Raw genomic sequence first — 13685 nt, 5'->3', positions numbered from 1 at the left:
TTAATCATGCTGCTTTTCATCACTTTGTAAAGATACCCAGTGTGATTCTAAAAGTTTTTTATTTATAAAAGGTTTGTATGAGACATCATAAAAGTCTAAATATTTAACTGTATGGTTGTTTGTGTGTGTGTGTTTGTGCTGAGGGGTGAAAAATATATGAGTGAAAAAAGAAATAAAGTAAAATGAGGTTAATTAAACAACGTTTTCCTACAATAAAGACCGTCTTATTAAAACCATCATCTTTGGGGACCTTTATTTGTTTAAGTTTCTGGTTCTTCTTTTGTGCTATCTCATCTCATTATAAATACTCAATTCTCAACTACACCTAACTTCACCAGATGCCTGTCATGAAAAGGTTCAATAGGTCACACTTCCTTTGACCGGGTTGGGAAGTTTTGTCTAAACCTTCGACAGAGACGCACAGACACACGCGCAGGTGCACATCGTAAAATAGATGCCATAGAGATGCTTTGATCGCTGAACATGTTAGAAACACCGTCTGTTTTAATCAATGGACCGCGTTCTAACAAAGTTTACGACGCCAGATCCCCTCAAAAACTCATTAGATTGCAAATGAGTTGAATCCTCAGAAACTTTAGCTATTTTACAAGGAGTCTGTTGATCAGATAACACAGTTTCAGTGGCCGTGCGACCAGACACGCAGCGCACTTTCTCATTCGGTCGCTCTGCGTGAGACAAAACATTTACATTCGTAAGATGTTGTAGAAAAAAAAAAAAAAGTTTACCACCCCTCTAATTATGACTGAAAATCCAAAACATTTGCTATCATTTCAGTTTCTTCCCGCACGTGTATTTTAACCGACGCAGCACACTAGAAGTTTTAAGATTGACAATATCAAAGAGTAAATAAATAAAAGGTGTTAAGTGTGAATAACTAAAATAAAATAAAACAATGCTTTCCTGCGGTTAGAGGCGAATGTTTAAAAGAAAACATGTAACCTGATTTTAAAAACGAAAAAAGTCTGGGTTATACCACGGTAGAAGCTTGACAGAAATCGAAGGTCTATTATTAAGACGCTTAAATAAAATAAGACAAACAAACAACATTTTTCCCCTGTGGGGCGTTTGTTTACAAGAAGGTTATGTAACCTTTTAAAGTGAAAAGTTTTATGATGAATGGTGAACGGTTTCATTAATTGAGAAATGTAAAATATTTATAAAATAACTTTGTTCTAATGTTAAAACATTACTTTAATTTCTTTAACATGCAAATCTTCAGACTCTCCTTACAGCGTTAGAGGGCGGTGCTGTGGGTGTGTCCTGACAGCGGCCCGCAGCTCATTCTCAGTTTTGACACAGAAGCGTGAGGTTGTGTAAACGGACGCTGCGTAAGATAGACATTTGTTTAACTTTTCTAAGTTGGGACAAATGCTAGGTTTTCAATTGTAATGCGAGAAGATTTTTACAGCTATCTTATGCTGGTGTTTTAACGGTCTGATATTTTTTATTTCACTTCACGGTAAGAGAACTCGTCTCTATATTATTTAACTTTATGTCTGTTATAAAGTCAAACTATTTTTTTTAAAGCAAGACATAGTTTTTTGATAAATATCTTATTGTTTTAACTAACGCATCCGATTCTTTTTTGTTATAGATAAACGAACGTGCTCGCAACTCTTCTATTTATTTAACTTTGTCAAACGATCTAGTTTTAAATTCTAATGATAGGAAAAATAGCGTATCTAATGTTTTTTTATTTGTTTTAGTTTTTCCTAAAACTGTTTTAACAAGACTACTGTCCACTTGTAAGGGAAAAATATACGTACCATCGTAAGATAAAAACGAATCTATATTATTTAACTTTGTACCTGTTATAAAGTCACAACTTTTTAAAACCGCAAAATAGGTTTAAACGAACGCGCTCACTTCTTCTATTTAACTTTGTCAAACGACTTAAGATAGTATCTAATGCTTTTTTGTTTTATTTTCTACGTTTTTCCTGTTTTAAGTCTCCACTTGTAGGGAAATAAACAGTCTTTGTACGTTTTACACACATGTTTGATGTTTTTTTTTCTTGATATGTATGTGAAAACACTTTAATAAAAACTTCCCTTTACCCCATTTAACACAAATTCACCATTTAAAGTTTAAACCACATAACATCGGCCCCACACACACACATACACACACACACACATTGTCATAAATTCTTAAGTTCACCATAAGGTCAATAAAATGGCCGCTTAGAGACGGTGGGGGCTAGGGGTGTACAAAACAGGTGTCCAGTTATGGGAGGGGGGTGGAATTTTTATGAGGGTAATAAATCAACCATTTTGACACAACGTATACTACCATCTCTCTTCCACCCTTATGAAAATTAACCATGGATTTATTGTAGTAAAAGTGTTGTAACCATGGTTTTTGGCGAATTATTATCAATTGTATAACCACAGTTTAACACAAATACCATGGTTAAACTATGGTTAGTGTAGCAAGACCATGGTTAATTTGTGGTTACCATGGCTTAAATATGTTTTTTTTGTTTTATTTTGTAGTAAAAGCATCAGTAATGTTTGTAAGGGTAGTGACTAGCAGCTAGTCAATAGGCTTTTATAGTTGTAGCTTTTTATAGTTAGCAGTACCAGCAATAGCAAAATGAAGTCTTTCATAAAAAAAAAAAAAAAAAACTAGGACATTTAGGAATAAAAAAGAAAAAGCCCAAACAAAATGGCTAGTTTGTCGTAGCTAATCTTTGACAATGAAGCTGCTTTCAGTTGTGTTTCACCACTTGTCTCGATCGGCTGACTGTTATTAGTGTGTTTGATTTATGGTAAGTCCTTAAGCAATAATATCTGCTCCAGTCTCTTCCTCAGGACTTGTTGTTCTATTGATCGACAACAATCACCAGCCAAGGCAGCGCTTCGTTCCCTGATGCTTGCTAATTAAGATTCTGGAGCATCTCCTTTGTTCTGCCTGATCTGTCCTCTCTGTGTTCTCTTGCGTCGGTTGGGTCATATGGTGTTGCAGTCAACCATGTGGCTTTATGCACTTAAATCTCTATCTGTGTCACTGAGTAACCTTTAAGTAAAAAACAGTTTGTATGTGCCCACAGACAGCCAATAATTATCATAACCTCACAATGCGTACAGAAAGGGAGAGGGACCCTTAAGCTGTTTAACTTAAAAGCTAATGCTTCAAAAAGTACATAAAACAAATAATATGACTAAAACCACAACCCTTAGAGACCTCATAATTGTCTGCTTTCATGACACCATCTATCCAGAAAATTACTCCTTAGTTCTCAAGCCTTTTGGGCAATATCACAGAGGCTATCGCAAACAAGAGAAGCTTCAGAAAGCCTAGGCCTCCATCGGGATTGCTAAAACCATACGATTAGCCGGCCATGGGGATCTATTCCCATATAAACAATTTCAAAAGAGCAGTGCCTCATAGCAAACAGTGCTGCTCCACGGCTGCTGCCTTTCCTGCTCCCTCAAACTCTTTGTCCTCCATTCAGACTTTTCGAGGCGATCTCTTATTTTCAACGAGATTCATAAAAGATGAAACAACCTTTTCGTTGATCTTCCTCAGATCTGAATAGGAATACCTGGAGCTACAGTAGTGTTCTGTGTCTATATATTGAAATGAACTGTGAGGGGTCTGGTGCATTAGACATTGTTTTCTCCCACACACTTTTCCTGTAGATATGAGTAGGCTTTTTGACCCTCAACTTTGGCGTGGAGAATAGAACGGCTCTATAATTAGATGCTACCGGTGTTCGAGAGTAACTAACTAGAAAAAGACCGATACTGTTAAATTAACTAGGCTATTGTTTTCTCTGTAGCCTGACAGTAGTTCAGCTGTTTTCAAAATGTGTGTAGTTTCTCCATTAATGAGCTACATTTTTCAACAAATAGTGGAGTAGCTTGACAAAAGGGTCTTCGTATTGTACACACAGCTTCAAATCCAAGAAAAGGATTTCTATAATCAAAAATGCTCTCCTAAACTGTTCTCTCTCTCATGTGTAGCAAATTTACATTTACATGGACGAAAGCTTGTGCCTAGATAGATAGATAGATAGATAGATAGATAGATAGATAGATAGATAGATAGATAGATAGATAGATAGATAGATAGATAGATATGTTTAAAAAAATGGAAAAAAGGCTGGAAAATATGGTTGTTATTGTGTGTGTGTGTGTAATTATTGAAATATATGCAATTATTAAAAACATTTTTTATTATTATTACTGTTTTCACAACCATTTTAAACAGCACAACTGTTTTCACCACTGATAATAATATGAAATGTTTCTTGAGTGCCAAATTAGTATTCGAATGATTTCTGAAGGATTATGTGACACTGGAGTAATGGATGCTGAAAATTCAGCTTTTCCACCACAGGAATAAATTACAAAATGGTTATTTTAAATTGTAATAATGTTTCACAATCTTATGATTTTTACTGAACAAATTGGTGTAGCTTTGGACAGCATAAGAGAATTCCTTTAAAAAAACATGCTAATCCCAAATTTATAATATAAAAATATAATTACCCTTTATATCCACACAATGATATTTAGTATTTAAATTGTGTATTACAATTTAGTTTTTTGAATATTGAGTGGTATTTGAAAGTGGCAAGAGCCAGTGTGAACAGAATATCAATGGAATTAATATTCATTGCTTTTAGATGCAATATGCTGTGAGCAAGTCTGAAACCAATGACTGACTTTTTATGTGTTATTCGAACTGAATGAAGGTTCAAAAACCCACAGGAAGTCTCTTTTAGCGTGCACTCATAAAACAGAAAATCTCCAGTCTACACTGAGGTCAGATTCACTTCTAACACATTACATTCCAAATCAGCCATGTCATTCACCCGCTGCGTGTCGGCCCAGTGTCCTGGAGAGCCGTAACTGCGATCAGACCCCCCGCTCATATTACACAAGGCAGACCTCCATTAATCAGCCATCTTGGATAAGGCCCAGCCGCGGTGTACCTTTAACACTTTTAACGTGCAGTTTGTCAGCCATATTGGTGTATCTGTTGTATGTATGCAGTAATGTCCTTGAGACATTTTGACAGCATTGTCTTTCCAATGTCTGTGGTGTAATAAGGGACTTAATATGGATACGCATGCGGAAAACAGCTGTCAGAAAACTCACTCAGGCCAGAGCACTTTGTTACAGACTGCTCATGTTCCATGGTAAGCAACTGTGCGTTCATTAGGACGTCATTTTAAATGTTAACTGATATTCTGCTGTAGTCCACCACCTACAGTAGTGAGCAATAGGCTTGAGTGTCCAAGCTTAACGCTACTCTCTACAAAGAAAACTGTTTTGTAAGGCAGCATGCTAAGTATAATGGAACATTATATGTGACCAATTTGGAACACTCTACATGGTAACCACATGCCACTGAATACAGTTTCAGTACAGTTTGAGGTTAGCATGTTGCTAAGCTAATGGTATGATATTCGATACACAATACTACTTACATTTATGCATTTGGCAGATGCAACTCCAACTTACATAGCGCACACGTACTACATATATATTATATATAGCACGGTGTGTATATCATACCATATATGGATGGATAGATAGATAGATAGATAGATAGATAGATAGATAGATAGATAGATAGATAGATAGATAGATAGATGCACACACTATGCTTTTCAAGCAGTTGAATAATCCATTTTTATTTAGTAATTAACTTATTTCAGTTTGTTTTTTTTATCCATTATTTTTATTTATTCTTTTATTTATTTAATAGCAGTCACCATCTTAGAAGTTTTTTTCTGTAAACTCATAGCAATACATTCATGGATTGCCTTCTCCCGCATCAATGTTTATTTAAAATACTATTTTTAAAAATACTAATTATAATTAATTATCATTGATTTTATATTGTTTTCCCTTTTTTCAGTTTTGAATGAAATAGAAGTTACCATCTTGGACTTTTTTCATTATGTCACTGCAGTACACTACGTGATTAGACACAATGCTTCTCTAGAATAATCTTTTTTAATAGATGTATATATTTCTGTTTATTTATTGTTAAGAATCTATTTATTAGTCTTTTTAAAATAACTTTATTCATGCATTTTTATTGATACTTTCCAGTACTGAATGAAATTTTTCCCTAAGCTTGTTGCAATGCACTCTGGGATGCCTTCTCCTCAAAGCATCCAACGCTTTTCTTCGAATTTGGCCATAACGAGGTATCATAGGAGGCAGCATAATGAAGCTGCCTACCTTTTGGAACAGCCTTATTTTCTGTGGCCCTTCAGCAGTGCACTAGAAAGGCGGCGTGGTGCTTATGAGCTATCTGACAAACTTATTGAAAATGTGCTCTGGTGGCACGATGATAAATGAGAGGATGAAATTAAGAGGGTTTAAAGAGGTTAGCCATGCAAACAGGATTTGCCTCTAAAGTGGTTTATCAATGAGTCTTTGTATTAACACTAGATATGATAGCAAATGCTATTTTGGGTGATGAGCACTCGACTTAACAAGCACAACTCAATTTCCAAGCAGACGATTCCCTGCCACCCGTTTCGAGTAATCTGGTCCCGGCTACGTTATTCAAATTACAATTGAATTCATCTTTCACAGCTTCATCTAATGCAGGCGTTTCTCTAGTCAAATCATGCTTTCTTAATGTGTTCATCAATATAGTATATCTGGGCCCCGGGGGACAGAGTGTAAAAGAACTTAACAGGAGAGATCTGTTTCCATAAACGTGTAGGGGATTATGTACCTATGACATTTATTAGCTTTACTACGAGGCTGCTAACGCGGAGAGTCTGTTATCGCATACACAATAACTCATTTTATTTATCGGCATATGTAGTCGTGGAGACTGTGCAGAGAGCTAATGTTTATTATGCCCTGTGAAGATTCGCCTCTTCGTGTCGTCCCCGTGGGTTTAAAGGCATCAATATTTTCCTACTTTCCCACTTCGCTCTGCACACAATAGGCTTCAGTGTCCAAGCTTCAAAGGCCCGGACTGTCTTGCTTTGATTATAGGTTACTATTACACAAGACACTCTTTATTGGATATAATTGGATCTTGGAAAGATCTGATTCATTATTTACAGGTAACTGAAGGCGAAGTGATCTTGTTGTGTGCAATTGTTTGGTTTTTATTCGTTTTGTCCTCAAAAGCACGGCATTTGAAAGGGAATTTCAGGCATGTGCTCGCTTTTAACCCAATCTTAATTTATCATTTAGCAAGATAATTTGACTAATGGGCATAGGTTTATGCGAGGTTACCGCTGCACAGAAAAAGCACGCACTGATTCATTGTGAAATATTATACGGTTGCGTTCAGTAGTTGTGAACTGGTCACGGTTAGACCTTGAACTTTCCACAGCTCTTAGAAATCCACCACCTCAGTGAACTGCAGCAGCTCGAGCTGGAGATTTTTTTGCTGCTATTGATTAATGGTCAGGAACTGTAAAACATTTGGGAAATGGAGAGATGGGCTATAATCAGACTATGTTACATTCCCTCCGGCTATTTACAGACCCAAGTGCCCTTAGCCTTAAGAAAGTTAACATTTTTACCTCAGAAGCATTTCTGAGCTCTACAGTAAGCGTGAGCTGGTGGGCACCATCAGGATGCTGGAAATCGCTGTTCCTATCTCTCATTGACTGGCCAAAGATCATCTCTTCAGTTGATTTACAGTGCATTTTTTTCATCTGACAGCACCGAATATTGTTAAAGCTCCCTTTTGTCATAGAATCGTTATGTGTTTTTGTGAAATATATTGCTCTATAATACAACATAATGTTAAGGATATTTTCCAAAATTGTGTTAAGCAGCCAAAGACTGATGTGTTAGTCAATTGGTTTAGTTCAAATTGATGTGGTTGACTTGTGGCTGAGAACCCGACCTGGTGGATAATGTTGGCAGAATCGGGAATCTTGTTTTGTCTTTCATCAGCCATTTTCTCACCGCACTCATAAACGTCTGAGCTGGTCAAAATGGCCAACTTACAGCAAAATGAACAGCTTGAGAAGTCAATCTCATTAGAGACCGCTTGAGACTGTCCCTTGAAATGAAATCATTTTTCTTGGAAGTGCCCCCAGCTAACTATGATTAATTGTGAGTGCTTTGGTTTGGTTTATTGCATTGTTTTATTATGAACCTTATCAATATTGCAGCGACATTAGTGGTCCACATTTTTTTTTTAAATCTTTTTTCTTTTTCTGTTTATATTACCACTATTGGTTTTGTAGGATTTGACTGTCCTTGACTGGCTCAATAATATTTAGTGTAATTCCATCTTCACCCATTCATTATGTGGTAACTCTTTTGTGTGTACTACTATGCTAATATTCTACCATGGTTTATGTATTTTCAGCAAAGACTTTCCTTTCTCTTAAATATATCTTGTTGGACTGGTTTGCTTTTAATGCAAGCAGACAACAATTTAATTTAGTAATCTTTAAAATAAGATCTAACCTGAATATTTAAAAGGATTTTTAAATTAAAACAACTTTAGAATTAGTTTTTAATGTATTTTATTTTATTTTACTTTACATGTAAATGGTAGATTTAACTCAATTTGTACAATATGACAAGGAGTATAGCCTTAGCTGTTGATAACCTCAAATACCAACCTGTTATGTTAGTCAATAAAACAAGGTTGCTTCAGATGACTCAAAAAATACACGTATCAGAAAAATAATTTCTCAATGTTCTCTATAATAACTGGGGAGGGGTGGCCAGTGGCATCAGTAATACAATATGTGTCAAAACAGACTTTATTATGATTATTAGGATCTATGTCTTACAAAAATGAGTGTGGTCTGTTTCATTGACACTATTGATTTCATATTATGTGACCACACACTCAAAGCACTATTTTGATGAAGAATTTCAGTCATAACTGTACACAAAGGACACAAACAATACTTTTCAAGTGTATTTTTCTGAATGCCTGATTTTAAAGTTCCCCGTAGGATAGCACCGAAATGTATTCAGCCCACTTTGACCTCTTGCACTTAGAATGTAGGGTGTGAGACCGTAGCTTAGCCCAGTAGCCCTGTGGTAATCCCTTAAGAAATCCTTTGAGGACTTGACAATCCTGCAAATACCCACAATCTAAATGTGAAATTTCACGTTTGCTTCATGTCATGCGAGCGCATGCCTTTTTTGTTAAACCGTCAGTACTTAGGCCCGCTATTAATCAGATCTTCTTAGGCAAAAGATATTGTTTCAGGCACTGCCCCTCTCATTAACATTTTGTTGTAAAAAAAAAAGTAGTACAAGAAGATGTTTGCATTTACATTATAATACATTTGACCCTTAGTCAGGAATTGGCATATAATTATTTTCCCCTCGAGTGCTCTTTATTTGTCGGAGCGGAGGGATCGCTTTAGCATGGCTCACAGCTATACTACACCGTATAAACTGCTTAGGTGGGCTGTTTGCTTTTCATTAACATTCACCCAGGATATGCTGAGGCTCCATCTGCTGAAATCTCAGTCACATTACTGAAGAGGGAAGAGAAAGAATCATGACCTTCTACAGAAACAGAACATTCACTTTATTGTTTGATGCAGGATGATGGTATTTTGTTACCGCACACCATTTTGGGTAGTAATCTCAACTAAAATGCCCCATGTTTAGTCGCTATGCATTTTATTTCTAACTGCATGTGACATTGTACATGGCTACAGCTCATGCTCACAGCTATTTTTAGTTTAGTGTTTTAGTTATTTTCATTTGATCGTCGTATGTGCTTTACATTTTACGGGTGTGTTTTTTTTTTCTAGTTTCTGCTTAGCCTCTAGCTCGCATTTTTGTTACCTCGTCTAAATTGAGCCTGGTCTGTTTTTGAGAATCTAATGCTGTTTCATCTCTGGTTCACCCTTTAGCAAAGGCTCAAATGACAAGCATCTCAAATGCTGAAATGTTTAGATTTCTGTTTCGCCTGCATTGTTTTCTCATCATATTTATGGTGGTTTGATATTTTCAGACAACTGGAGACGCGGGATTTATTTTGATAATGTGCTTTATTGTTAACGGTTTGTCATAATAAGCATAAAATGGCTTCTCTTCAATTCTTGTGCAATTTCTTTTTTTTTTTTTTTAGGAAAAGTCCTTTTGAAAAAGTTTTCTCTTGATGTTCAGTAAACCTGTTCTCTTCATGTTGCTGACCGTAAGGGTTAAGGAAGTCATTTTTGGCACAATACGGGCCTCCACATTGGACTTTGAATCAAATTGATAGTGACAACAAAGAAGCTGAAGGACTGGGCCATGGTTTACACAAAGCTTAGTGCGGTTTAGATTATACACAGCAAAAAGTCATGGTAGATTATCAAAAAAAAAAACTGCCAGACAAACAGTTTGTCCTGTATCGGAATTAGTGGGTTTTTGAAACATAACAAGCATGCATGTTGAATTTGTCTCAATAAATAATTTTACATACTGGTGCGGTAAATTAAATATTATGATAAAGGTTATCTTTCTTCTTATGCATTTTTAGATCTATTATTATCATAGCTTCTGCTATTGCAAGACGTTTATGTCTGTAGTAGAACAAAGTGTTTTCAGTTTGGTTATGCTCTCAGTGTATTTCTTGTTTCTCTGGTATAGCTGTTTCAAGTATTTACTTTATTAATATTCACATTTCCATTGTTTTTGTTACAAAAAAGTATTAAGTATTGTTTAGTTACTTGTTGAGAATAAATAACTTTTAAAGTAACTGTCACTATGGAGTCATGTCAGACAGCAGCATCTGTTCATCTTAAATGGCATTTACTTAATGAGTAGAGACTGTAACGCATGGTGTGAAATAAATGCGGTAAACAGTGAAATGGATTTCAAAATTTTCATCATTCAATATTGCATCGCTGCATTGCATTCGCATGAGAGCGCTTAACTGGTTTTATCTCCCAATAGAGCGAGATAGACTAAGGGCATTGAAAACTCAGTTGCCTCTGATGCATCTGACTTTGATTCCCACTAGTAAGAAGATTTTCACTGTGTCGCCAGCCATTCAATCGTGAAGCTTATCTGAAAGCAATGGGAATGCCAGAGAGAGTTGACTCGATTGTTTGTTTATCACTCTTTGTAACCAGAAATGAAACCAGCATCGATCACTATAGCAAAAACAACAAAACAGCGTTGGTTATCATTAATTCCCGTCAAAATATTCCTGTAATTTTCTATAAACGTTCTTAAGCTTCAGAGTTATTTTCCAGAAATTTGCTCTGTTAATATCAGCAAGTATAATATTTTACAATACTCAACATGGGAAAAATTATAACTCAAAGCATTTTAACAAGAGATAAATGTTTGGTTTTATCTGATTTTCTGTCTGGAAGGGCATGATCTCAGAATCAATATATTTTAGTTATGTCTAACTGAAGGCATAATTTAATTTAAACAACAAGAGCTTTCACAAAATATATACAGCATCCCATTTAAGCCTTTTGTTGTGAAAATAGAATAAACAGGAAACACTTTCCTCTGAACTGTAAACTCTTTTCATTGTTATGCAATGTTAGATTAGATCTAGATTTGACTTTTAATCATTTTTATAAGCGTTTTCTTTATCCGCCAAAACAAACAAACATTATTAGAACCTAGTAGTGGTCTGTAATATATTTATGTATAGTTCATATATATTTCATTTGCAGAATATGTGTACATACACAAGTATTTTGTTTTTGTTTTTACAAAGGAATTCACAGTAATTAGTTTGTAATATCTCACCTTTTCAGAAATCTTGGCCTTTCTGACCACTTTGAGAAGATCAGGTTTTTGAACCTTTCAAATGGTTTTTCACTTCTTACAGGTAAACTACCAAGGTACCTGTAACTTGTCTCTCAAAGTGGAGGCTAACAGATTTTGAATTGTAACTTTTATGCTGCAAGAGAAATGACACCTAAAGTAGATTCTTGCTACTTTACTATTCTGCTAGATCCAGGTCCTGTAGTGTTTTAGTTTGATACTTCAAAATACAACAGATTTAGACTGAATAAGAAAGCAATACCAGACCAAGAAAATGGCTAGCTTATTGGTTGAGATTTAATGGCTCGAAAAATCAAAAATGGCCCCAGATGGACAAATTGCTGTCAGCCTTTGTTTCACAATCTTTAGCTCTCCTTTAAGTCTTCTTGGTCAAATCAATATTAAGACTTAATTTTGAATTAAAATCGCTCTGAACAGATTTCTTTGTTTAAAGCTTGTATTAATATTTTCAGCAATACACTTCCATGCTTTAAAGTTTGCATTTGTATGTGTTTTTTGATTACTTTAATGGCTTGATAGCATGATTTTCATTGATTCAGTAGAAATACCTCAGCTTTATAGTCATGTCTTCATTTTAAGTGGCTGATAGTTGAACACAGCGACATTTTACAGTTGTATTGTCAATCCATTGAGTTAATATAGTTCATATACCTAAACGAACTTGTGTTTTTGTCATTTCATTGCAATGTTTATCTGCTTGGATTCGGCACAACACCTTTTCAAATGTGGATTTGTGAACATTCAATTTAAAAAGTTCTTAAGGTTCCAGGTTACTTACTTTATTAATTTTGCAGTGGAGGAGAACATTTGCGGCGGAAGAAAAGATGAATGTTTTCCAGTCACTGAAGCCCAGCTCCTTGTTCATTTTGCCAATTGCTAATGAAAGAGGATGGCAAAGACTGAAGTTTGCGTATCTTAAACTTAAAAATGCAGTCGAGCTCCTGAAGACCTGATGTGGACGCTTAGAACTTTTCCAACGAGAATTCCCAACACCTCTTCTTTCTTCTGAGTCTTGTTGAAATGTAAACATTTCCTCTTACAGGGAGAGACAGAATTTACATAAGTTATGCATGGACATACAGTATAGTTTGGCTGATGTTGATAAGGCTTGCATGAAACTAAATGATAGCATCTGTTAAGTTCTTGTCGTTTCAGAAGGACTGGCACACAATGGGGAATATGCTTGAATAAGCCATGTTTATGCCCTATATAATTCAGCATTTCTCTCGTGAGCTGTTAAATGTTAAAATAAGTGCCTCTACCTCAAATGTACAAAATTGGGAAGTATTTTTTGAAGTTTCATTATATGGCAGTGTTACGATAAACAATGTTTTATTATAGTAACTAAAAGGTACATCAGCTTTAGTATTGTCAGCATACGACTGCAATAAACTTCGTCACTTTTAATTTGAGCAATAACCTTGATTCAATAAAGTTTAGTTTGGTTTACTTTTAATTAAAAGTTTTCGTAGGCTGCTTGCTTGTCTTTATTTGTGTCTTGCGGCCAATATAAATACCTTTGTGTGTTTGTGCATGTTGAAAAAGAAACCATGACTTGGTGTGGGTTGATTGATGGCGGTTCTACGTTGCCAATTATTAGAGCACATAAAAGGATGCTGTTATGTTCTGCTTCATCCAGCAGACCCCAGCCAGAGGTCAGTGCCTAAATGTGCGAGTATCAGCCTCTATCACTCCATCTTGATGTATGAGTGCTAAGCTACAAATTAAACCTGCTCCGACCTTTTAGGGGGTACTTGCTCAACAGGACGCCATTTGGACTAATTTCTCCATGTGATTTAGACAAAAAGCCACTATGTTGCCTGCAATTACTTTGTGTACACACATCTGGATTTGGATTTCCAGATGCAACAACCATCCAAAAAAGGCTTGCTAAAGACAGATGTGACTGTGATGTTAATTTAGATGTACGGCAGGTACAGATCCATA

The sequence above is a fragment of the Barbus barbus genome, assembly GCF_936440315.1.
Source record: "Barbus barbus genome assembly, chromosome: 11".
Classification (NCBI taxonomy): Eukaryota; Metazoa; Chordata; class Actinopteri; order Cypriniformes; family Cyprinidae; genus Barbus; species Barbus barbus.
This window is presented reverse-complemented; position numbering follows the sequence as displayed.